General features: G+C 36.3%; 1 protein-coding gene and 1 long non-coding RNA gene across 2 annotated transcripts in view; one reads left to right on the top strand and one right to left on the bottom strand.

The window, feature by feature from the left end:
- Window positions 1–27,220, bottom strand: part of ZSWIM5 (zinc finger SWIM-type containing 5) — a 202,861-nt gene that overhangs the window by 158,362 nt on the left and 17,279 nt on the right. The window lies entirely within an intron of this gene.
- LOC140602143 (uncharacterized) lies at window positions 1,033–4,055 on the top strand. Its single transcript, XR_012005138.1, has 2 exons — window positions 1,033–1,095; window positions 3,576–4,055. It is a non-coding gene; the product is annotated as an uncharacterized lncRNA (long non-coding RNA).

Here is a 27,220-nt window from a genome sequence, read left to right as displayed (position 1 = left end):
ACTGTAGAGTTGTTTAAAAAAATTTCTATTAACTGATATGGAGTGATTTCCAACATATATTGTTAAGTGGGAAAATCAAATTTCCAAACAGTATATAAACTATGCTATTTTTTACTTGTTACAATATGAATGGACCCAGAGGGTATCACACTAAGTGAAATAAATCAGGCAAAGAAAGACAAATACCATATGATTTCACTTATATATGGAATCTAAAAAACAAAACAAACTAACAAACGGAAATGGATGCATAAACACAGAGAACAATGGTGCTGCCAGACAGGAGGTGTGTATAGGGAAGGTGGGCAAAATAGTCAGGGGGATTAAGAGGTACAAACTTCCAGTTATAAAATAAATAAGTCACAGAGATGAAAAGCATAAGGAATATAGTCAATATTATTGTAATTACATTGCACAGTGACAGATGGTGACTACACTTATGGTGAGCACTAAATAATGTACAGAACTGTCCAAACAGTATGCTATACACCTGAAACTAACATTGTATGTCCACTATATTTCAATAATAAAAAAATTTTTAATAAAAATAAAGCATGCTACTTTTGTGTGATAAAGAATTAGGAAATAAAAATACATAACTGTATCTACTTATTTTTACAAAAAGAGGAAGAATAAACCAGAAACCAATGAAATTAACTGCAATGATAGAGAGATATGGTGGAGAGTAACACCCCTTCAGCATATTTGCACAGTTTTGACTACATAAACGTGTTTATAATGTTCTACATACTCAAAAACTAAAATTAAATCAACAAAGATGGGGGGTAGGAACTGAATGCAAACAGTAACAAATGACCCCAACAGCATTTCAAAGGAGTAATATAACCAAATCCCAGAAAGTTCGCTCAGGCCACTTCCTAGTCAATCCCTAACTGTTTCAATGACAGCTACTATTCTAATTTTGGGGGGAGGGGGCACAGGTTAGCCTTGCCCATTCTAGAACTTCATATGAATGGAACCATATTGTATATATTCTTCTAAATAAAGCTTCTTTCACTAAGCATAATGTTTATGAGATTCATCCATCTTGCGATATAGACCAGACAAGACACTGTTAAATATCACATAATTAGGGTGAGTAGTATTATTGAAAATTCAGGTTCACCAATTTTATTTGGGCCCACTACATTATCAGGCATTCATATCATATTTTCTTCACTGGCTTGCTCTCCCATTCTCAACATCAAACCTCTTCCTCTTTCTTTGAAACTCCACTTGTTATATACACTTGGATGTCTCATGGACATTTCAAATCCAACACGTTAAAGACTGAACTCAACAGCTTTCCCCACCTAACACTGCACTCAACCATCCTAACACATTCCTTCCCCCTTTTCAGCAAGATGATACCACCATAAGGCCAGAAAACTGGCAGTCATTCTTGTCTCCAACTGTTGCCTTACCAGCAATCCTCCCAATGTCTAATCACAAACTCATGTTGACTACTTTCTATATATGTCTAGAATCCAATCACTTTTTTTCATGGATTCCACTAACCCAGATCGACACTATTTTTTAACAGCTAGAGTTTTTCAAAACCCCTTCTCTCTGCCTGCACTTAAGGTAACCTAATGCTAAACTGCAGAGTTAGTTTTCTAATTGGCTTACGATTTAGAAGACCTTCTTTGATCTGACCCTAGCCAAACTTTTCTAGTTTTAAATTTCTTTCCGTCTTGAATGTGTCACTCTCACCTCTAGGATTTTTTGCATTCTCTCTACTTGAGATACTTTCCTTTTTTTTTTTTTTTTTTTTTAAGGATTTTATTTATTTATTTGTGAGAGACACAGAAAAAAGCAGAGACCTAGGCACAGGGAGAAGCGGGCTCCTCGTAGGGAGCCTGATGCGGGACTTGATCACCAGACCAGGATCACGCCCTGAGCCAAAGGCAAACGCTCAACCGCTGAGCCACCCAGGTGTCCCAGAGATAGTTTTTAGTCCTTATAGCTTTTATTTGGTTAATTCTTACTCAAACTTCAGATCTCAATTAAACATCACTTGCTCTAGCTCTAATATTCCAGAATAGTTAATCTGCTATTGTTTCTCACCTATATTTGTCCCCGTCCTCAAGGAATTTACAATCTAATGTAAACAATTTAGAGTGGTACTTACAATACATAAGAAACAGTACCAAAAAAAGAGTCTTTTTTTTTCCTACCTGGAAGACTTATAGAAAAGGTGACATCTGAATACAGATCTTTTTAAGCTTTTATTTATTTAAGAGAGAGAGAGAGCATGAGAGCGTGTAGGGGAGAGGAGCAGAGGGAGAGGGAGAAGCAGACTCCCCACTGAGCAGGGAGCCTTATTGTGGGGCTAGATCCAAAATTCCAGGATCATGACGTAAGCTGACAGCAGAAGCTCAACCAACTGAGCTACCCAGGCACCCCTGAATACAGTTTTAAAGGATAAAGAGAGATTTGGCAGAATAATGAAGATGCTACTTCCCCACTCCTCAAAACACACACACACAGAAGAGGGGAATATGGAAAGTGTATGAACATGTACATATGAAAGGCATGAATAAGGCTTTAAGGAGGAGGGAAGAGAGAGGAGAAAGGGAGGGAGTTCAGGGACAAGTAATTATAATTATAATGGCATAAATTTCAAGAGCGTGAGACAAACTCCTCAGTATTTCCCAAAGATGGTTTGCAGGCCATCTGCTTTGGAATGAACACACATTTGTTAAAATATACTGATTTCTAGGTCTTCTATTAGATCTGATCAATCAGAATCTCTGGAGTAGGGGGTCCAGTAATATGTAATCATAACAACAGTCAAAGAGATCTTAAGTACATCAGAATTTCAGAACTGTAGCTGATAGTTATTTTTTAAACAAACTGGCCTTTATCCTAAAAAAGGTCACTAAAGTAGTTTCATTTTTTATGTAAATATAAAGAAATCAAAAAGGTTTAGTGATTAGAATGTAGCAAAATATTTTGATACTCTCAAGAACAGATACCACATGGGCTGCCTTAGTGGCTCAATCGGTTAAGCATCCAGCTTTGGCTCAGGTCATGATCCCAGAGTCTTGGGATCAAGCCCCACATCAGGCTCCCTGCTCCTCCCTCTTCCTCTGCCAACCCCCCCACACTCGTGTTCTCTCTCAGCTGCCCAGCTTGCTCTGCTTTCTCTCTCTCAAATAAATAAATAATCTTAAAAAAAAAAAAAAAAAAAAAAAGGATACCACACTCTTGGGGCACCTGGATGGCTCAGTCAGTTAAGCACCTGAATCTTGATTTCAGCTCAGGTCATGATCTCAGGGTCATGGGATGAAGCCTGATGCCATGGGCACCATGCTGGGCATGGAACCTGCTTAGGATTCTCTCTCTTTCTGCTCCTCTCCTACCACCAGGGCACACATGTGCACTCATGTGCTCTTTCTCTCTCTCAAAAAAAAAAAAAAAAAAAAAAAAAGGATTAGATACTACACTCTGGATCTCTCCATTCTCAGTTACCAGGGAGAATTAATTGTCTTAAACAAACCAAGACTCTGGGAGTAACACCAGAGGACACATTCTACATTTTGGTAGTAGAAAAAGAATTGCTTTATTCTTAGGGGATTCTCACAAAGAGATTTTGATTTTGTGGGCTCTATAATGAGATGATACCTGAACTTAGCTGAGTACAACTTCTCTGTGACAACAAGGCCTTATAAAAGAATAGACTGTGTTGTATGCCTGAACAGACTGGAACTAAAAGTATACAAAAAGGAATACCCTGGGTCAACTGGACCACCAAGAGAGTGAACTTGTCTACGGAATCATCTTCATTTGGAAGGAATTTACCAGCCTTCACCAAAAGCTGTGCCAGTGAAATTTTATTGTATGAGGATAAGCAGCAAGAGTATGGAGGTTATGGAGGTATCTGACATCTATACCATCTGGCAATAACAGTAATAGCCAACTGAGAGTCACCATGATTCTTCCCTGTTCATAAGTAGAAACCAGATACACTTTCTGTTTACAATTAAAAAAAAAAAAAAACAACCCTTTGATGCTTTCAGACAATACAGCGGAAAGAGAAATGTCTTAGAAAAGAGTGATATTGATCTTTCTATTAAACACATTATAGGGACTTGGGTTGGTCATAATTTTAGAGAAATAAGAGATGGACTGGATTTTCACCTTGAGTTTTGTAAAGCAGATCATACCAGCTGCATAATGTAAAATATTTAGCACAAAGTCTGGATCACCTCAATGAACCAATAAATGGTAGTCATTATGGTTTTTATTATTATTATTATTTTTTTTATTTTAGAGGGAAAGAGTGGTTATAAGGTTTACAGTTTGGGTATTGGAAAGAATGATCACAAACAAGGAAATTAGGAAAAAGTTTGTGGAAAATATCTACTTTACACATGCTAAGTTTGAAGTAAAAGAAAGACATTTTTTTCCTTTTTTCTTTAAAGATTTTATTTATTTATTCATGAAAGACACAGAGAGAGAGAGAAGCAGAGACACAGGCAGAGGGAGAAACAGGCTCCATGCAGGGAGCCCGATGTGGGACTCGATCCCAGGACTCCAGGATCACGCCCTGGGCCAAAGGCAGCCGCTAAACCGCTGAGCCACCCAGGGATCCCCAAGAAAGACATTTAAACAGAAATGTTCATTTGCTTAAAATGCACTTCCTACCACTTCCGCTGGTTGAAATCTTACCTTCCTCTACCCTATTTCACCTTCCAGCTTCCTTTCTGTCCCCATACTCTTTGCAATTAATTATTCTTACCTTCTTTGATCCCTTAGCAATTTACATTTCTATTTCTTTTATTACACTGTTTTATTTTTTTTTTAAGATTTTATTTATTTATTCATGATAGTCACAGAGGAGAGAGAGAGAGAGGCAGAGACACAGGCAGAGGGAGAAGCAGGCTCCATGCACCGGGAGCCTGACGTGGGATTCGATCCCGGGTCTCCAGGATCGCGCCCTGGGCCAAAGGCAGGCGCCAAACCGCTGCGCCACCCAGGGATCCCTATTACATTGTTTTATATCATAATTATTTTTCCCATATATGTCTTGCCAACTACATTGTGAGTTTCTGAGGAGAACTGAGAACAGTACTTAGCTCATGGTAGAGCTCAAATGGATATCTACAGAATAAATAAATGGATATATATTTTATTTGTTATATGTCCCTATAATATATCCCTAGAATATATTAGTGAACAAGAAAGGCATAGTTCCTATCTTCATGAAGCCTATAGTGTAGAGGAAAAGATGATATTAAACAAGTATATAAGTATACAAAATTATGAGAAATGCTCTGAAGGAAAGTATAGGATGTGTAATAGGGAGACCTAATCTGGAGAATGGGTAGAGGGGTTCCAAGTTAGATTCTGAAGAATTATATTTGAGCCAAGACTGAAAAAATAGGTAGGAATTGGGTAAACAAAGAAGAGCAGGAACATATAGTTGTTTGTTTAGTAGCTTTATTGAGGAAAAAACTGGCATGCAATAAATTGTACCCAGTTAAAGTGTACAACTGGTTATGGTTAAGCATATATTAAGTTTGACATAAGTTTTGACATACATACACGAAACCATCATCACAATCAAGATAATGAACACACACATCTCCACCTTGGTACATAATCTACCATGTCAGGCCCTAACTATACACTGGGGCATGATCCCTGTTTTTCTGGTACTTAAAGTTCAATAGTGTCTAGTTCAAGAAAGCAAAAGAAAGCCAGTGTGATACTCTCTGGGGAGGTAGGCAGAGGCCGTATCTTGCAGGGCCTTGCAGACCATATTTTAATTTTTATACAAAGAACAATGGGAAGCAAGAAGGCAGTGACTCAAGCCATTTTGACTTGAACAGGAAGTCATTAGAAAGTTGTAAGTAGGGTAGTGACATGATCACATCAGTCTTTTCAGAAAGATCAGACTGATAGAAAGGTAAAGAACAGATAACAGAAAATCAAGCTTCTGAGAAAACCAGTTAGGCAAGTGCAATAATCCTAGCAAGAGATGATGGTAATTTGGCCAAAGGTAGTGGTAATAGAGAAGATAACATTTAGAATGATTCAAGAAATATTTAGCAAGGAGAACCATCAGGACTTACAAGTAGATTAGATATGATAGGTAAGGAAAAATGGAGGAGTCAGGGATGATTTCTACCCGAACAATTAGTTGGATGTGATGTCATTACCAAGATAGGAGCTCTGGAGGAGGAGGATTTTTGCAGAAAAGTTCAGTCATAGATTCTGAGTTCAGACTTGGACATAGTGAGTTTGATGATCTAAAGAGATATGTAAATGGACATACCCAGGAGATGCTTATTCCAAGGCAGGGAAGAGTAGGAAGAGACTGCAAAGATGACCGAGAAAGGGCAATTAGCAAAGAAAAATAAAAAGCATCCAAATTGGAAGAGAAGAAATAAAACTGCTAACACTATTCATAGATGGCAAGATCTTATACATAGAAAATCCTACAGGATCTACACAGAAACTATTAGAGATAATAACTAAGGTCAGCAAGGTTACAAGATCAACCTACCAAAATTAATTGTACTTACGTGCTCTTGCAATGAACAATCCAAAAATAATTTTTAAAAAAAATCAAGATATAGAACCTTATCATTACCCTAGAAAATTTTCTCATGCCCTTAACCAGCCAATCTCTTCCATAGGCAAACACTGTCCTGATTTTATTAAACTATTGATTAGTCTTGCCTTTTGAAAAAACTTGCTATAATAAAATCAAACAACATATATCCTTTTAAGTGAGGCTTTTATCACTCAGCTTAATATTTTTGAGCTGTATTCATGTTCTTGTATGTATCAGTAGTTTACTCCTTTGTACTGCTGAGTAGTAGTCCATGTATAATAGTTTTTTTTAGCCATTCTTCTGTTCATGTACAATCAGGCTATTTCCAGGTTTGGGGTTATTATGACTAAAGTTACTATTAACATTCTTGTACAAGGTTTTTTCTTGATATTTTTGAAATGTGCTTTAATTTACCTTAAGTAAATATTTGAGTGGAATTTCTGGATTATAGTATAGATGAATGTATAGACCTTTTTCCAAAATAGTTATAACAACAATGTGTAAGAAGACTTCTGATTGCTCCACATCCTTGCTTTTTATTTTTCACCATGCTGGCAGGAATTTGGTAATATCTCACTGAGGTTTTAGTTTACATTTCACTGATGATTAATGATGTTGAGGTTTTTTTTAATATGTTTATTAGCCATTTGGGTTTTTTAAAAGATTTTATTTCACTTGAAAGAGTGAGTGAGCAGGGGAGAAACAGAGAGGGAGAGAATCTCAAGCAGACTTCCAATGAGCATGGAGCTCACAAGGCTGAGATCATGATCTGGGTGGAAATCACGAGTTGGACACCTAACTGACTGAGCCACCCAGGGGCCCCTGTTTGTTAGCCATTTGTATATAAACTTTTGTGATGTTTTTATTTACATCTTTGCCCATATTATATTGGGCTGTTTGTCTTGCTATTATTGAGCTGCAAAAGTTCTTTATATATCTTAAATGTACAATATTTATATTGTATATTGAACTTATATATAAGTTCTTTATATATCTTATATGTATAATCTTTTGTTGTACATGTTTGGCAAATATTATCTCCCAAGTGACAAGTATTTATCGACTAAACTGCTTACAGTTTTTAAGTAATGTGACAGAACTTCTCCCTTTGAAATCATATACACTTGGGTTTAAATCCTGGCTCTACCTATACCTAGCTGTGGGAATTTGAATGAGGTATTTAACTTGGGGGAGCATTTTTTTCCCATCTGTAAAATAGAGATAATACCTTTATAGGATTGTTGTGGTGATTTAGACAATGTATTTCAATGTATCTGACAAATGAAAGGTTTTCTATAAATGTCTGTTCTTTTTGGATTTTAGTTCTATGATAGCATAGCAGTTGCTGCTTTAGAAAGCTGAACTGCAATTTTTACACTGTAAAGCTCTATAAAAATTTGAATTTTCACAATGGTAAAAATCATTGCAATAGTGGAGGCCATAAACAAACAAGGGCTCCTGGGAAAAGAGTAATGTATCTTTCTTTTATTCTAGTTCAGGAACATAGTCAAAATAAATCTGAATCTAAAAGTAGTTGAATCAAATGAAATTCATCTGGTGTAAAACTGAAAAGAAAAAGGTGAAAAATTCAAATCTTGTTGTGCTAATAACAGTCATCTGCCATAGCACATGGAATATTTAAATGACATGGCATTGCAAACTATAACTAACTGTACTGACTCCTATCTATACTAGCTAGTTGTATTTCACCTCATAAAATTCACATAAAAGCAGGTTTAATCCAGGAGCTCCTGGTGTTAAGTGTTGGACTCTTGGTTCTGGCTCAGGTCACATGGGATCAAGCCACGCACAGGGTTCGTGCTCTGTAGTCTGCTGGAAATTATCTCCCTCTCCTTCTCCTACTGATCCTCCCCACCCTCCCCGACCATGCACACACTCTTTCCTCTTCTCTCAAATAAAATCTTTTAAAAAAGTAAGTTTAACTCAAAGTCATTTTTAAGGAATAACTTAAACATTTTAATAATACTTTAAGAGTTATACTAATAACTCACTATAAGCTAGTGCAAGTTACAGTAATTACTAAAACTAGGAGTTATTATACAGTGCAGGACTTGCTTTATTGTTTGCTATTCCTACACTTATTTGTTACAAAAAATTTCAGGTTGTAGATCCAACTTCTGTCCCCTTAATTTAGTAGTCAAGTTAGTTGACTCCTGAAATCTCTTCTCTCTCATTTGTAAAATGAGGATAATAATATTATGTAGCTTTTATAATTACTATGAGGCTTAAATGGTAAAAGCTTATAAAGCCCTTAGCACAGAACACTTTTATGTGTAGTAAGTCATGAATAAATATTAGTCATTACTATTGTCATTAAAGTATGTTAATCAAGCTTTTCCTAAGTTTCTGTGACTAGCCTGGGCTTCACATTTGCCAACTTGGAGAGGTACTGAGAAATGATTATGATTCATTTCTCAAACTGACTGGAAACACTGACATTTTATATTTTGCATTCTTCAGATCTCAGCTTAGATGTCTCTTTCTTAGAGAGATCTAATTCCAAAGCAGGTCCCTTATTTAAATTTTCATTTCTAATATGGTAAATATTGATAGATATGACCCACATGAGCAAATGTTCTTTGGGAGTCCTTGATAATTTTTAAAAATGTAAAGGGGTCCTGAGACCAAAATGTTTGAGATTGATATAATGAATTGTTTAAAAGATGTGTATTCTCATGATTCAAAATATAATATGGCCTATCAAACTTGTAATTTATTTTTCCTTTTTTTAGATAGACATAATTAGAGTAGTAATTAAGAATTGTACACATTCACTTTTCCCTATTGTAGTTATACTTATAGTAAGGTTATAAAAGCTAATTACAATTTCAGGGTTTGGGTTTTTTATGTTTTGGTGTGTGTGTTTTTTTTTTTTTTTTTTACTATGAACTAGAATTGCACAACTCAATACTGTATGCACTAGTCATCTTGTGCCTACAGGGCCCCATAAGTGGCAATCTAATTTTTATGGCAATATGATTATTAATAAACATAGCTTTCTTGCAGGACATAAATCTTTGGAAACAGTAAATCCATAGTAGCCCATGAAAGAGAAAATATTCAAAAGTACTGCGCTGAAATTCTGTCTTTAATTCATCTCCCATTCCTCTTCTAGTCCTAATGCCACTCCTCTTCTTAGGTTAACCACTCCTCGTCTCTCACATTTTCTGTTACAATTGCCATTCTATGTTCATTCATTATTCTCACCAATACAATCTCCCTCCACAGTGAGATGAGATCTATCTTAAAATCAAATCTGGCCATGTCAGTTACCCTTATTAAAAAGCAAGTAGGCTTCCACAGCTATCTTTAACAGAAGCCATAAACTGATGAGTTGAATAAATAAGGCTTTTGTCCCCATACACAGGTGTTTTGAAAACAGGAAGACTTCACATTAAAAATACGGATATCTGGTTTCACTTTTAAAAATTAGAAAATTTTGGAATCCCTGGGTGGCGCAGCGGTTTGGCGCCTGCCTTTGGCCCAGGGCGCGATCCTGGAGACCCGGGATCGAATCCCACGTCGGGCTCCCGGTGCATGGCGCCTGCTTCTCCCTCTGCCTATGTCTCTGCCTCTTCTCTCTCTCACTGTGTGCCTATCATAAATTAAAAAAAAAAAAAAAATTAGAAAATTTAGCAACACTGGGCCCAAATTTCCACACAGCAAAATTCAGCTGGAGTAGAAGAGAGGATATTTAGGTAGGAAAGGGCATACATGATTTGAGACTTCTGGCTTACCACAGTCCTTACCCAATCCAATTCACTCATTTATCTTACCTGCTTGGTTCCCCATAAACAACTGAATTTATGCAACGTGCTTTACAGAAAAAGTCCAGACTCCTTAGAAAGACAGACCTCTGATCATCTGAGTACACGCTAAATTTCCACTCTCAACTCTCATCAATGTTCTGCCTTCACACACATGCACATCATTTCTCAAACACACCCTGTTCTTTCACACATTCTTTTACACTTGCAAGCTGTACATCTAGTTTCTTCTGCTTGAAATGTCCTTCTTACATTCATTTCCCCACCCCACCAGCACTAAGGAGTTCCTCTACTTCTTCAAAATCCAACCATACAATAGGTAAGGAAATATAAATGAGGTAATGCTTGTAAACCTTTAGCACAGAGCCTGGCATATAGTAACCTTAAATGTCCTAACAGTGATTCTAAGAGGTAGGTATTATGACCTCATATAAAAGGATGTTGTTGCTTAAAGAAAATAATTACTTAGCCAAGACCAAGGAGCTAGTAAGTGATACACATAGTTGGAAATATGAACCCCAATCTTATCACCAGGCTATACTTTTTTTTTTTTTAACTCAAATGACACAGAACTGTCAGATTCTTTCCTAATATATTTTGTGTAATTTTTCTAATCAGGTACCTCCAACAGTTCCCTATTATCAACAAATCCAAATCATTCTGTCTTTATATTCCTATTGCATATCACAGTTTGGCCCACAATACAAGCTTAATATATAGTCTCAACTAATTCAACTCATATTGCTGAATTAATGAATAAATAAATAAGAAAACTATTGTACTGATAATCTGTATTAGAGGGTAGAATCTGAATGCTTTAAGCATTTCCCACATCACCAATCTTTTTTGTTTTTAAGATTTTATTTATTCATGAGACAGAGAGAAGGGCAGAGACATAAGCAGAGGGAGAAGCAGGCTGCAGGGAGCCCGATGTGGGACTCTCCCAGGACCCTAGGATCACGACCTGAGCCAAAGGCAGATGTTCAACCACTGAGCTACCCAGGTGTCCCCCACATCACCAATTTTAATGCACAATATGCAGTGAATGAAAAAGACTTACTAAAACCTGTAATACACATATAAGCACTAGCAGTTTTTAATCTCCCCACAGATAACATTATTCCTCTAAACTGATGAAATACTAAAACTCAGCAATATTGATGTGCGTATACACACATATGTATGTGTATGTAAACTATTTTATTTCATTTTAAACAAATGATCTAAAACAACTCAAAGGTTGCACATACTACTATGAGCCTACTTATAAAATTATATGCATATATTTCTGTGCCTGTATACTGAGAAAACTATCTGGGAACATGTTCAGATGACTTTTACCTTTTTCCTCTGAATTTTTATATATTTCTGTAATTAATTAGTACATAATTTTTTAATAAAATCAGGCTGTCTAAACTATTTTTTAAAATAATTCTTTTTGAATCCTCAACAGTAATGGGATTAATCATAATCCCTCCAACTTCACTCAGAAACACAGTGAATCACGTTTGGGAAATAAATATTGAAGTCCTAAAAACAGGCAGCTATATAAATTAAAAGGCAGTTTTAATTTTAGAAATGCATATTATACACTCAAATAAAGGCCATGAAATAACATTAAAAATGATCACAGAACTACCAATATTTAGCAGAGTATTAAATTTACATTATTTCACATAATTATTAAAAAGTATTTATCTCACAACACAGCAATCTGGGTTTTTAGAAATTATTCGTCATACCTACTCTAAATATAATTTTTAGGGAAAAAAACATTTAACAGTATAGAACTAAGAAATTTCAACATAAGGATTTATTCAAACAACAATTAACTGTTATATCATTTACTGAAAAATTCTGCCAATGGAACAACTACTCCATGCTGGCTTCCAGGATGGCTCTGTTCCTGCATTTACATTTTCAATTTCCTAAAATCAAGCTTTGCTAAAAAAAAATTTAATAAAATGCCAATAACCTCCTCTGTTGCTTTTTCAATAACTTCTAGGATTATACCACAGCAACTAAGACTCAAAAATTAATTTTATATTGAAAAAAATAGTGTATGGTATTTCTTTGTTCTAAGGGTAGAAAGTCTATTGAATTTGAATTGACTATAGTATGTATCTCACAAAGATTAATTTATTTTTAAAGACTTTATTTATCCATTCATGAGAGACACAGAGAGAAGGAGGCAGAGACACAGGCAGAGGGAGAAGCAGGCTCCATGCAGGGAGCCTGATGAGGACCACGCCCTGAGGCAGCCATTCAACTGCTGAGCCACCCAGGCGTCCCACAAAGATTAATTTAAAACAGGTATTGTTGGGCACCTGGGTGGCTCAGCGATTGAATGTCTGTCTTTGGCTCCAGGCATGATCCTGGACTCACGGGATCAAATCCCACATCCGGCTCCCTGCATGGAGCCTGCTTCTCTCTCTCTGCCTATGTCTCTGCCTTTCTCTCTGTGTCTCTCATGAATAAATAAATAAAATCTTAAAAAAAAAAAAAAAAAAGGTATTGTCTCTCACACCAAAATCCACTGAACAGTTTCACAGCCTATAGCTTATAAGCAGCAGGAAAACCTCTCTTGCTGCAGCTTTGCTGACCCTTACACTCCATATGGAAATAGTTCAGCCTATTTTCAGAAGATAGAAGAATATTTCGTATTTTATATTCTATAACCCCGTAAGAATCACAAAAGTACAGAAGTATAATTATAAAGATATAAAGCATGATCTAAGAGGCTTTGTGAGAATGAACATTAACCAATTTAGAAATATGCTGAGGGAATACTGTATGGAACATTATATGACTATAACCAATTTTTGGTAATTATAAGTAATTCAACAAATATACTTTAAAAGAAGTTTTACCAACTGGCCAACAAATTATTATAGTTACATTATATCACTGTAATCATTTTTTGTTAATTATGAACAATTCAACAAATATATTTTATTTTATTTTTTTTTAACAAATATATTTTAAAAGATACTTAACCAACTGTCCAGAAATTATTTTAGTAAAATCTTTACACAATTATTTGGAATTCCAACTGTTTCTATATTCACCCTTTTTATAAAGGTAAAAAATATTTGAGATTTAGGGTGCCTGGGTGGCTCAGTGGTTGAGTGTCTGTCTTTGGCTCAGGGTGTGATCCCAGAGCCCTGGGATTGAGTCCCGCATCAGGCTCCCCTTTGGGGAGCCTCTGCCTTTGTCTCTGCCTCTCTGTGTGTCTCTCATGAGTAAATAAACAATCTTTAAAAAAAAAGATATTTGAGATTTAAATGAGGCTATTCAAGTAACAGTTTACCTTTTTTGCCCACTTCCTGCTTTAAAGAATCATAAACTTCACTATATGAATTTTTCAGCCTAAAAATTCTTCTAAAATCCTTCCAATCCATATCATCCAAAATTCAGAAAGAAATCAAAACATATTATAAGAATGTGTATTCAGGGGATCTCTGGGTGGCTTCGCGGTTAGGCGCCAGCCTTCCGCCTAGGGCGTGATCTTGGAGTCCTGGGATTGAGACCCACATCAGGCTCCCTGCATGGAGCCTGCTTCTCCCTCTGCTTGTGTCTCTGCCTCTCTCTCTGTGTCTCTCATGAATAAATAAATATTTTTAAAAAAAGAATATGTATTCAGATGTAATGTTCAAAATAAAAATAAAGAAAAGATTGTCCACTTAATGTTAGAGCCAAAATGTAACCCAAATGGTTATGAAGCTGAACCAACAGGATACTGTTCAGGTTCTACTCATATACTTTGTTTTGACCATATTTGTTGAACAAATACTAATAGTTTGTATTTTCCTCTCAAAAACATTAATCTACTCAAAAAAAAGAGATAAAATGTCAACTTCAGTTGTAAGTAAATAGCATATATGCTAGTTAAAGGCAACAGTATATAAGTGAAGAACTGAGAGCCAAATTGGCACTCAAAAATATACTTTTAGCGGAATGAATAAAAACAAAACAAAATATATTCTTAAAAGAAGAAATATTTTACTGTTCATAAAACTGAAAAAAATGCTAATGTACAGTTCTGCAGCAAATTTAATACACATGATGTTAGAAAAGTCACTACTAGTATCAATACAGAACTGTGTATTTTAACAAGTACTTCAGATATATTATCTCCTGCAGTGGAAATATGGGGAAAACTATCCTCCCTTTATATTTCCCCCATATTTCCACTGCAGGAGATAATATATCTGAAGTACACGCCTGGGTGGCTCAGTGGTTGAGCATCTGTCCTTGGCCCAGGGCATGATCCCGGGATCCAGGATCAAGTCCCACATCAGGCTCCCTGCAGGGAGCCTGCTTCTCCCTCTGCCTGTCTCTCTGCCTCTCTCTGTGTGTCTCTCATGAATAAATAAATAAAAATCTTAAAAAAAAAAAAAAGGAGCTACAAAATTTGCTGCACACTTTTTTCTCCTACAATATAATAATCTTAGAATCTTCCTAGGACCTCTAGGATCACGGGGTTTAGAGCAGTTAGTAAATGAGACACATATTTAGATTACAACCATCATGCAAATCATTCTTTTCATTATTATTATTATGAAAGTTAGTTTCATAAACCACTCCTCAGTAAAGCTTCCAAATGTTCTGCCTCTTTTCTTCCTTTGTAAAAACCTACTGCTTTCTGACAAATTCCATAACATAAGGAAAACTGAAAATATCCAAATTGCTATGGGTAAATCATAAAGCCAAATAAAGATAAGCTTAATAAAATCAATAACACATTTCCCATTTATGAAGTCACCTGTTTGACTTTTTCTATCTATACTGCAAAGTGAATTATTTCCTTGTGTTAAAATTATAACCATCACCAATTTATATGAATACATAATAGGTCCATGATTATATGAATTTAATATATTGGGCTCAACAGTAGAATTATGGTTCTAGTATAGCACCAGCTAATTTTTTTAAAGTCTGCACATTAAAGATGTGATATAATATAGAAGGCAAGATTGTGTGTTATTAAAGGCAATAAAGATTTGTCACACACTATACAAAATCTACATCTGAATTTTCTTATTTATGGACAGCAAAGGAAACATAATTTTGGTATATTCTATCTTCATTTAACTATTTTCCCCCCTTCTCAATCACTCTGTTGGACCTAAATTGCTCATTTTATTTTTCATTATGTATAACTGAATACAGTATAATGATTAAGATCTTAAACACAGGCACCAGACTACCTGGGTTCTAACCTCAGCTCTACCACTTAACTGACTATGGGAACTTACATAAATTGCTTATGTGAGCACCATATCCTCATCTGTAAAACTGGGATAAAATCCCAGTATATACCTCAAAAGATTGGTTTAAGAATTAAATTAAGGGGCGCCTAGGTGGCTCATTCAACTATGCTTCTAACTCTTGATTTCGGTTCAGGCCATGATCTCAGGGTTGTGAGATCAAGCCCCGTGCCTGCGCGGGATGTGGAGCGTGCTTAGGATGCTCTTTCCCTCTTCCTTTGCCCGTCCCCCCACCCCCACCCCAGCTCACATACACTCTTTCTCTAGGGGGGAATAAATAAATAAATATATATATATATATATAAGCTTAATATATTATATATAATATATATATATATAATAAATTGGAAGAGTGTATAACCAGGAAAGACATAATCATTTTTTAAAACTTAAAATTCAGCTTACAATTTGAATAAGAAACCAAGTATCATTTAAAATGAGTGATGGGTTTGAACTGTTGATAATTTAACCTTCAGAATGAACATGAAATAAATCTAAAATGTTAAAAAAATGATTCTTATTCAAGTAACTTTGCGGATTTGAAATATAAGTTAAGAAACAAAAAAATTCTTTTTTTAATTGAAGTATAGTTGACACACAATGTTATACTGGTTTCAGGTATACAACATTCATTTGACAAGTCTATACATTACGCTATACTTAGTACAAGTGTAGCTGCCAACTGTCACCATGCAATGCTATTGCAATACCTCTAACTACATTTTCTATGCTGCACCTTTTATCTCCAGGACTACAAAAAATATTCCCTTAAACAGCTCAAAGTAAACAGATAATGAGGAAATACTATTAAATAAAGTTCACACAAGATTATCATATTTATTTCTTTTTATTTTGAAACAATCTCACACTTGCATAAAAGTTGCAAGTATATTTCAAATAATTTTTTGGAGGGAGGAATACATTTTTTCCAGCTTTACTGAAGTATGATTGACAAATAAAAATTGTATATATTTAGGTTGTATGATGTGATTTTTAAGATGTGTAATATGATTTAATATACATATATAGTGAAATGCTTCCCACTATCAAGTTAATTAACATATCCATTACTTCATATATTTAGGTTGTATGATGTGATTTTTAAGATGTGTAATATGATTTAATATACATATATAGTGAAATGCTTCCCACTATCAAGTTAATTAACATATCCATTACTTCATATAATTACCATTTGTGTGCATGTATGTGTGCATGTGCACGTGTGAGTGATAAGAACACCTAAGATCTACTCTCTTAGGGATCCCTGGGTGGTGCAGCGGTTTGGCGCCTGCCTTTGGCCCGGGGCGCGATCCTGGAGACCAGGGATCGAATCCCACGTCGGGCTTCCGGTGCGTGGAGCCTGCTTCTCCCTCTGCCTGTGTCTCTGCCTCTCTCTCTCTCTGTGTGACTATCATAAATAAATAAAAATTTTTAAAAATTAAAAAAAAAAAGATCTACTCTCTTAGCAAATTTCAAGTATACAATATAGTATAGGAACTATAATCACCACGCTATATATTAGATCCTAACAATTTACTCATCTTGTAACTGAAAATTTGTTACCCTTCACAACCATTATCTCCCCTTTCCCCCATTCCCTGGCAACCACCATTCTATTCCATGGTTCTATGAGTCCAATTTTTTAGATTCTCAAATAATTTTTTATGGGTCATTTGAGAGTAAGTTGCTGGGCTCCAAGTGTTCCTTTTAGACTGCTACCACTTGGTGCTGCCTCTTTCCCTCCTTCCCTGTCTCACTTTTCTTTCTTGCTTCCTCCTGGTTTGGACTGAATTTTTCAGGAAGGGAAGATAGAAGAGAGAAGAGAACAGTTAAGAGTTCAAGGACTAAAGAAAAGAAAGAGGAAGAATAAATATCATTTTATAAGTTCTTACAATTAGCTATTTTGTTAAATTATGATCCTTATGTTCCCAAAATCTCCTCAGAAAATAAAGAATAAAGAGTGCAAAAAAAAAAAAAAAGAAAAGAAAAATAACAGGGAAGAGAATATGATACTAAAAAAGAAAAAATTTTCTTAAATGTACTGAATTTTTGTTCTTACTTATTTTATGCTTTCAACCATTAAGAGTTGTCACAGATTATAACAAAAGTATGACCTATAGCCAATCCCATTTTCTCATCTTGTAACTGAAAAAACAAACAAACAAACAAATAAAACACCACACACGGGAAACTTAAATTCACAGACTATGCAGAGTAGCACAGCAGAACAATTCCTATAATCTTACAATCCCTATAACCCAAACTGTATAATCAATAATGGTTAAAATCAGAAAGGTATATGTTAAATAGACCTTTAAAAATTTTTTTTTATTTATGCATGAGAGACACAGAGAGGCAGAGACATAGGCAGAGGGAGAAGCAGGCTCCTTGCAGGAGCCCGATGCAAGACTTGATCCCCAGACCCGGGAAGGCAAATCTCAACCACTGAGGCCCCCGGGCACCCCTAAAATATACTTCTAATAGGAAAACACTTCCCAGTACTGAATCTTGTTAAATGCGAAATAAGAGCCAGGAAGATAGTCTTTGTCCTGTCTATAAGGCAATTCAGGGAGTCTGAGCAATCAGTTGCCACTTGATACCAAATGGTAACCACCTCTATAACATATCATTATATTATCTCTCCCTCATTCTCTGTCTCACTCCCTTTTCTCTCACTCTTGCTTCCCTAGGAATGCACTTCCTAATAACATAATAGCATATTAAAAAGCACTTCCAAGTTCACTGAAAGGCAGGAAATCTTCCTTAGTCCAATGCATTCTATGGAACTAACAACACTGAGTTTTGTGAGTGTTGTGACCTGCAAGAATAAGGCCCACATGTTCCAGATTGGAAAGGAAGAAAAAAATTATCTCTTTTGACAAAAATAATAAATGAATTCAACAAGGTTAGAGGTACAAGATCAATATAAAAAAATCAATTATATTTAAACACACTAGCAATGAACAATCTAGAAATGAAATCAAGAAAACAATTCCACTTAAAATAGCATAAAAAAGAATAAAACACATAAATTCAGCTCTGAAAGTATGGGGTCTGTATTCTTCTAAGCACAAAACATTATTGAAAGAAGTTAAAGAGGACCCAAATAAATGGGAAAAGATCCCATGTTCTTGAGTCAGAAGATTGGATACTGTTAGAATGGTATGGTGGACAAAACAATGCCCTCCACTAAAACATGTCCATATCCTAATCTCCAGAACTTGGCAAAAGGGACTTGCAGATGTAATTAAATTAAGGTTCCTAAAATGTGCAGATTATCTTATTAGGCCCAATGTAATCATAGGGTCCTTATAACAGGGAGGCAAGAGGCTTAAAGTCAGACAAAAATATGACAATGGAAGCAGAGGTTGCTGTGATATGCTATGAAAATGGAGGAAAGAACCATGAGCCAAGGAATGTAGGTGGCTTCTAGAGGCTGGAAAAAAGCATGGAAAGAGATTTTCCCCTTGATCCTGCATATGGGACACAGCTCTGCCAACATCTTTGTTTTTTTTTTAATTAAAGTATAATTAACATACAATGTTATATTAGTTTCAGGTATACAACATATTGATTCAGCAATTCTATATATTTCTCAATGGTCACCATTCTAAGTATAGTCACCAGCTGTCACTGTATAACATTATTGCAATATTAGTGATTGTATTCCCTATGCTATGCTTTCCATCTCCATGACTTATTTATTTTATAATTAGAAGTTTGTAATTCTTAATCCCCTTTATCTATTTCGCCCATTCCCCCACCTACCTCCCCTCTGGCAACCACCAGTTTGTTATCTGTATTTAAGAGTTTGCTTGGTCTGTTGTTTGTTTTGTTTTTTAGATTCCACATATAAGTGAAATCATTTGGTATTTTTCTTTGTCTAACTTATTTCATTTAACATAATATCCTCTAGGTCCATCTATGTTGTTATGAAAGGCAAGATTACATCTTTTATGGCTGAATAATATTCCATTGTACACATTTACATCTTTTTTATCCATTTATCTATCAATTGACACTTGACCAACAACTTGATTTTTGCCCAGCAAGACCAATTTCAGATTTCTGACCTCTAGAACTATAAAATATTAAATTTGTGCTGTTTTAAGCCACGATGTTTGTGGTATTTGTTAAGTAGCAACAAAAAACTAATATAAATGGCAATACTCACTTATACAAATAGATCTGCAGATTCAATGCAATTCCTATCAAAATCCCAGCTTGCTTTTTTTGCAAAAATTGACAGCTGATCCTAATATTCATATGAAAATTCAAGGGAACCAGGACAGGCAAAACAATCTTGAAAAAGAACAAAAGTAACCAAAACAGTACAGTACTGCATAAAAATAGACCAGTGGAACTGAATCAAAAAGCAGAAATAAACCCGTGTGTGTGTGTATATATATATATATATATATATATATATATATTCAACTAATATTTGACAAGGAAGCCAAGAATACTCAATGGGAGAATGAATGATAGTCTCTTTAATAATGGTGTTGGGAAAACTGGATACCCACGTGCAAAAGAAAAACTGGACACCTCTCATACCACTCACAAAAATTAAATGAAAATGCGTTAAAGAAATTATACATAAGACCCAAAACCATAAAACTCCTAGACAAAAATATAAAGACAGGCACCTGGGTGACTCAGTCAATTAAGGGTCCAACGCTTGATCTTGGCTCACATCTTGATCTCAGGGTCATGAGTTCAAACCCCACATTGGGCTCCACACTGGGCATGGAATATAAATACATATTATATATTACATATATTACAGAATATATATATATATATATATATATATATATATATATATATATATATATATATGGAAAAAGCTCCTTAACCTACTTCTTGACAATGATCTTTTGGATATCAAAAGCACAAACAACAAAAGCAAAAATTTTTCTTTCTTTCTTTTTTTTTTATTACGATTTTATTTATTCATGAGAGTCACAGAGAGAGAGAGAGAGGCAGAGACACAGGCAGAGAGAGAAGCAGGCTCCATGCAGGGAGCCTGATGTGGGACTCAATCCTGGGTCTCCAGGATCACATCCTGAGCTGAAGGCGGTGCTAAACAGCTGAGCTACCAGGGCTACCCAACAAAAGCAAAAATTAACAAGTGAAACTAAAATACTCTGCACAGCAAAGGAAAATCAACAAAATGAAAAGGCAACCTATAGAATAGGAGAGAATAGGGCAGCCCAGGTGGCTCAGCGATTTAGCACTGCCTTTAGCCCAGATGTGATCCTGGAGACCTGGGATCAAGTCCCATGTCGGGCCCCCTGCATGGAGCCTGCTTCTCCCTCTGCCTATGTCTCTGCCCCCCACCCCCTCTCTCTCTGTGTGTGTCTCTCAGGAATAAATAAATAAAGTCTTAAAAAAAAAGAATGGGAGAGAATATTTGCAAACTATATATTAGATTGGGCTTAATATCCAACATTTACAAGGAACTCCTACACTGAATAGCAGAAAAACAAACAATCCAGTTTTTAAAAATAGGGAGAGGACATGAATAGACATTTTTCTAATGAAGACATACAAACGAACAGCAAGTACATGAAAAGGTGCTCAAAGTCATCAGGGAAATGTAAATCAAAAATTACAATAAGATACCATCTCATATCTTTTAGAATGGCTATTATAAAAAATGAGAGAAGAGAACAAATGCTGTCAAGGATGTGGAAAAAAGGAAACTCTGGCACACTACTGGTAGGATTGTAAATTGGTACAGCCACTATGAAAATAGCATGAACATTCCTCAAAAAATTAGAAATTGAACTACCATATGAGCCAGCAATCCCACTTCTGGGACTCAAAGAAGTGAAAGAAATATCTGCACTCCCACGTTCACTGCACCATTTACAATAGCCAAGACATGGACACAACCTAAGTGCCCATCGAGGTATGAACAGATAAAGAAAATGTGGTCTGTGTATATACATACAAAAGAATATTATTCAGCATAAATAAAGGAAATCCTACCATTTGTAACAACATGGAAGGACCATAACGGCATTATGGTAGGTAAAATAAGTCAGACAGAAAAAAGAGGGGATCTCTGGGTGGCTCAGTGGTTTAGTGCCTGCCTTTGGCCTAAGGCATGATCCTGGAGTCCTGGGATCGAGTTCCGCATCAGGCTCCTTGCATGGAGCCTGCTTCTCCCTCCGCCTGTGTCTCTGCCCACCCCCTCTCTGAGTCTCTCATGAATAAATAAAATCTTAAAAAAAAAAAGAATACTATATGTTCTCACTTTTTTTTTGTTTATTTAATTTTTTAAAAATAACCTCTACACCCAACGTGGGGCTCAAACTTACAACTCTGAGATCAAGAGCGGCATGTTCTTCCAACTGAGCCAGCCAGGCAACTCTGCGTGATCTCATTTTTATGTGGAATCTAAAAATAGCAAATTCATTCATATAAAGGCACCTGGCTGACTCATCAGTAGAACATGCATGCAGCTTTTGATCTCAGAGTTGTGGGTTCGAGCCCCAATATGGGTAGAGACTACTTAAAAATAGAATCTTTTAAAAAAATAAAAAATAAAAAACATCAAACTCAGAAACAGAGAACAGAATGGTGGTTGCCAAGGGCTCAGAAGGGGGACATGGGGAAGTAAGTCAAAGGCTACAAACTTTCAGTTATAAGATGAATAAGTTCCAGGAATCTAATGTACATTATGATTATTATAATTAAAAATATTACACTGTGTATTTGAAAGTTGTTAATGATAATACAGCTTTAATGTTCTCACCATAGTTACTGTGTGAGGTGAAGAATGTGTTAACTAATTCTACTATGGCAGATGCTTTGCAATATACACATATATCAAATCATCACATTGTACACCTTAAACTTATACTAAATGTCAATTACCTCAGTAAAACTGTAGAAAGAAAAAGAATAAAGTAGGAAACTCAAACTTCTCAATTTCAAAACTTACTATGGACCAAGAGTAAGCAAAAGAGTGTAGGGGCACCTGGTGGCTCAATCGGTTAGGTATCTGCCTTTGGCTCAGGTTATGATCCTGGGGTCCTGGAATGGAGCCCCATAATGTGCTCCCTGCTCAGCAGGGGGTTGGCTTCTTCCTCTCCCTCTCTCTCCTTCTGTGTGCTCTCTCAAATCAATAATCTTTTTTAAAAGGACAGTGTAGTATTAGCATAAGGACAGACACATAGATCAATGGAATAAAATTGAGAGTCCAGAAATAAACCTGTCTATGATCAACTAATTTTCAACAGAAATGCCAAAACCATTCAATGGAGAAAGAACAGTCTTTTATAATACATATGATGCTGGGTCAACTGGCTAGCCACATTTGGAGAATGAAATTCAAGACCTTTTTTGACACCATATATAAAAATCAACTCAAAATGGAGCTAAAACTATAAAACTCTTAGAAGAAAACATAGAAGTAAACCTTCTTGGGGATCCCTGGGTGGCTCAGCGGTTTAGCGCCTGCCTTTGGCCCAGGGCGCAATCCTGGAGTCCCGGGATCGAGTTCCACTTCGGGCTCCTGGCATGGAGCCTGCTTCTCCCTCCTCCTGTGTCTGTGCTCTCTATGTCTATCATGAATAATTAAATAAATAAATCTTTAAAAAAATAAAATAATAAAATAAAATAAAATCTTTAAAAAAAAAAGTAAACCTTCATGACTATGTGTTAGGCAACGGTTTCTTAGACATGCTATCAAAAAAACAAGGGATCCCTGGGTGGCGCAGCGGTTTGGCGCCTGCCTTTGGCCCAGGGCGTGATCCTGGAGACCCGGGATCGAATCCCACGTTGGGCTCCCGGTGCATGGAGCCTGCTTCTCCCTCTGCCTGTGTCTCTGCCTCTCTCTCTCTCTCTCTCTCTCTCTGTGACTATCATAAATAAATAAATAAAAAAAAAAAAAAAACAAGCATCAAAGGAAAAAACAGATAAGCTGTCATCAAAATTTTTTAAAAAGTGCTATGAAAATGGAGGAAATGCTCCAAAAAGTATTAGTAAAGTAAAAAGTATTTGTGCTCCAAAAAGTATTAGTAAAGTAAAAAGATAACTCAGAAAACAGAATGGTGCCTGGGTAGTACAGTCGGTTAAGCATCAGACTCTGTTTCAGCTCAGGGTTGTGAGACTGAGCCCCACATGGGACTCTGCACTCAGCACAGAGTCTGCTTGAATATTCTCCCTCCTACTCCCTCTACCTTTGCCTGCACTGCACTCTCCCTACCCCTCAAACAAATAAATCTTTAAAAAAAAAAAACAACAGGGGGATATGTTTGCATATCTAATAAGGGACTAGTATCTAAAATAAGTAACAAACTCTTAACATCTCAACAACAGAAAGACAAATGATCCAATTTAAAAATAAGCAGGGCGCCTGGGTGGCTCAGTGGGTTAAGCATCTGACTTTGGCTCAGGTCATGATCTCAGGATCCTAGGATTGAGCCCCATGGCAGGCTCCCTGCTTAGCAGAGAGGCTGCTTATCCCTTTCCCTCTCTCTTTGCCCCTCCCCCTGCTCATGCTCTCTCTCTCTTTCTCTCTCTCTCAAATAGTCTTTAAAAAATTAAAAAATAAAATAAAAATGGGCAAAGAATCTGAATAGTCATTTCCTCAAAGAAGATATACAAATGACCAATAACCACATAAACAGGTGCTCAACATCATTAGTCATCAGGGAAATGAAAAACATATCAAAAACAACCACAGTGGAATGAATACTGCTTCACCTCCACTTGGATAGCAGTAATAAAAAAGATAGGATAATAATAAGTGTTGGCAAAAGATGTGGAGAAGCTAGAGCCCTCATACATTGCTGGTGGGATTATAAAATGGTATACCGCTTGGGAAAATAGTTTGGCAGTTCCTCAAGAAGTTAAACATACAGTTATCATATAACCCAAAAATTCTATTCCCAAAAGATGTTTTAATATATGTCCACACAAAAGCTTATACTGAATGTTCATGGCACCATTATTCATAATAAAAAGGGAAACTCAAAAGTATAACAACTGGGATGACTGGCTGATTCAGTGCAGCATTCGACTCTTGATATCAGGGTTATAAGTTCAAGCCCCAAGTTGGATATAGAGATTACTTAAAAATAAAATATATATTTTAAAGTATAACAATGGGCACCCCTTGTGGTGCAGCGGTTTAGCGCCTCCTGCAGCCCGCCTGTGATCCTGGAGACCTGGGATCGAGTCCCACGTCGGGCTCCCTGCATGGAGCCTGCTTCTCCCTCTGCCTGTGTCTCTGCCTCTCTCTCTCTCTCTCTCTCTCTTTCTCTGTCTCTCATGAATAAATAAAATCTTAAAAAAAAAGTATAACAACTAGTAAATGGAAACAATGTAGTGTATTCATGATAGAATATTATTCAGCCATAAAAAAAAAATGAAATTCTGGGATCCCTGGGTGGCGCGGTGGTTTAGCATCTGCCTTTGGCCCAGGGCGCAATCCTGGAGACCGGGATCGAATCCCACATCGGGCTCCCGGTGCATGGAGCCTGCTTCTCCCTCTGCCTGTGTCTCTGCCCCTCTCTCTCTCTCTCTCTCTCTCTGTGACTATCATAAATAAATAAATAAATAAATAAATAAATAAATAAATAAATAAATAAAATATTAAGAAAAAAAGAAAAAGAAATTCTGATCCATGCTACAATACAGATGAACCTTGAAAAGCTAATGCTGAGTGAAAAAAGCCAGTCACAAGACTATATACTATGTGATTCTATTTATATGATATGTCCAGAATAGGCATAGAGACAGAAAGCAGTATTTGCTTAGGGCTGGGGGTGGGGTTGGAGGGAGGTTGGAAAGTGATATTAAAGGGTACAGGGTTTCTTCTGAGATGATGAAAATATTCTAGGAATGCCTGGGTGGCTCAGTTGGTTAAGCATCTGCCTTCAGCTCATATTATAATCCCAGGGTCCTGGGATTGAGCCCCATGTGGGGCTCTCTGCTCAGCAAAGAGTCTGGTTCTCCCTCTCCCCCCTGTTCATGCTCTCTCTTGTTCTCTCAAAAAAACAAATAAAGTCTTTTAAAAATATATTCTAAAATTGACTGTGGTGATGGTAGCCCACATCTGTAAATATACTAAAAATCATTTAATTTTATACTTTAAATGGGTGAGTCATGAGTTATGTGAATTATATCTTACTAAAAGTGTAAAGAAAAAAAAAAAGAAACGGCTGTTGTGAGCCCCCAATTCCAAAATACTGAATCTCTTCAGGGACACTGCTGACACTCTCCTCTTTAAGGCCTCATCAGGCAGCCATGGGCTCAAAGTTTCCTTACTGAGGTTAGCAATGCTACTTATTATTTACTTCTTGCTTTCCTTACCACAAGTTAGCAATGTGAATTTGTCTAGATGGTTTGCTAAATGGCATATTTATCACAAGGCTTGATAACTGCAGTAAATTATACTCCAACTCCTTTACAATTTTTCAAGTCTAACCTCTAAGTGAATAGGTAAAGGGGACTAGGTGTTAGAAAACCACTCACTACTAAATAAAACTATGCTAAAATACTAGAAATAAAAATTTAAGTTGTGTGAGTTCTTTTGTTGATAATTATCCCGATAATATACTAATAATATGTGCAAGGGACAACACAAAAGGTGACATCTATAAACCTCTGCAGTTACGACCCTGATAATGTATCAAAGAAACAATAATAAAGCAAAATCAATGTAATCTTGATCTTTAAGGGATGCGTAGGTGGCTCAGTGGTTGAGCATGTCTGCCTCCGGCTCAGGTCGTAATCCTGAGATCCTGGGATTGAGTTCCACATCAGGCTCCCCATGGGGAGCCTACTTTTTCCTCTACCCATGTCTCTGCTTCTCTCTGTTTCAAATAAATAAATAAATAAATAAATAAATAAATAAATAAATAAATAAATAAATCTTTTTAAAAAATTGATCTTTAAAACTAAAATAACAGACCTGATTTTAATGTTACATAATGTGCTATCTTAGCAACATACGGTGTTTATGAAATAACATAGAGTCACCAACACACAGAAAAGTAACATAAAGGAGTAGATGAATTTAGCATCTGGGTTGTCCCTGGGGTATCTCTTGGTATTTCCCTGCCCAATTTTGACAGTAAATGTACAAGTACAATGGTCAACGCCTAAAAAGGGCATGGTAACTATGCTCGGGTTCCTCAGTCATGACAGTCACCCTACCTGGTAAGGCATCTAGACAAGTGGAGATATTGGCCAAGAATCTAGAATGGAGCTTAGAGAGAGACAGTAAGTATTAGTTGTGACCTAGAGACTACCTGTAGTGGTAGAGGTTGTAATTAATTCATCTACTAATCTTAACTATTGTCAGTCAGTCCTCAGAAAAAGAAACCAAAGAGAATGCTGAGGAGTTGTTCTCACATGGTGTGAATTCATATGAAATGAATTCAAGAGGCAAAAGGAGTGCAGTGACCAGATATTCCCTTCAAGACCAAGGCATTCATTCCTCCAACTGCCTGGAGAGTTCCTCTAACTCCAGGAGTCTAGCAGCTAAGCCCTCCTCAACAAACTGTATCAGGGGACCGAGTTCTCTGGAAGCAGTCCCTGAGATGGAGTTTAAGATGCAAGATACTTAACAG

This window comes from Canis lupus, chromosome 13 (assembly GCF_048164855.1).
Source record: "Canis lupus baileyi chromosome 13, mCanLup2.hap1, whole genome shotgun sequence".
Taxonomy (NCBI): domain Eukaryota; kingdom Metazoa; phylum Chordata; class Mammalia; order Carnivora; family Canidae; genus Canis; species Canis lupus.
Note: the sequence above shows the minus strand (reverse complement) of the source record. Positions and strands in the feature narration are given on the sequence as shown.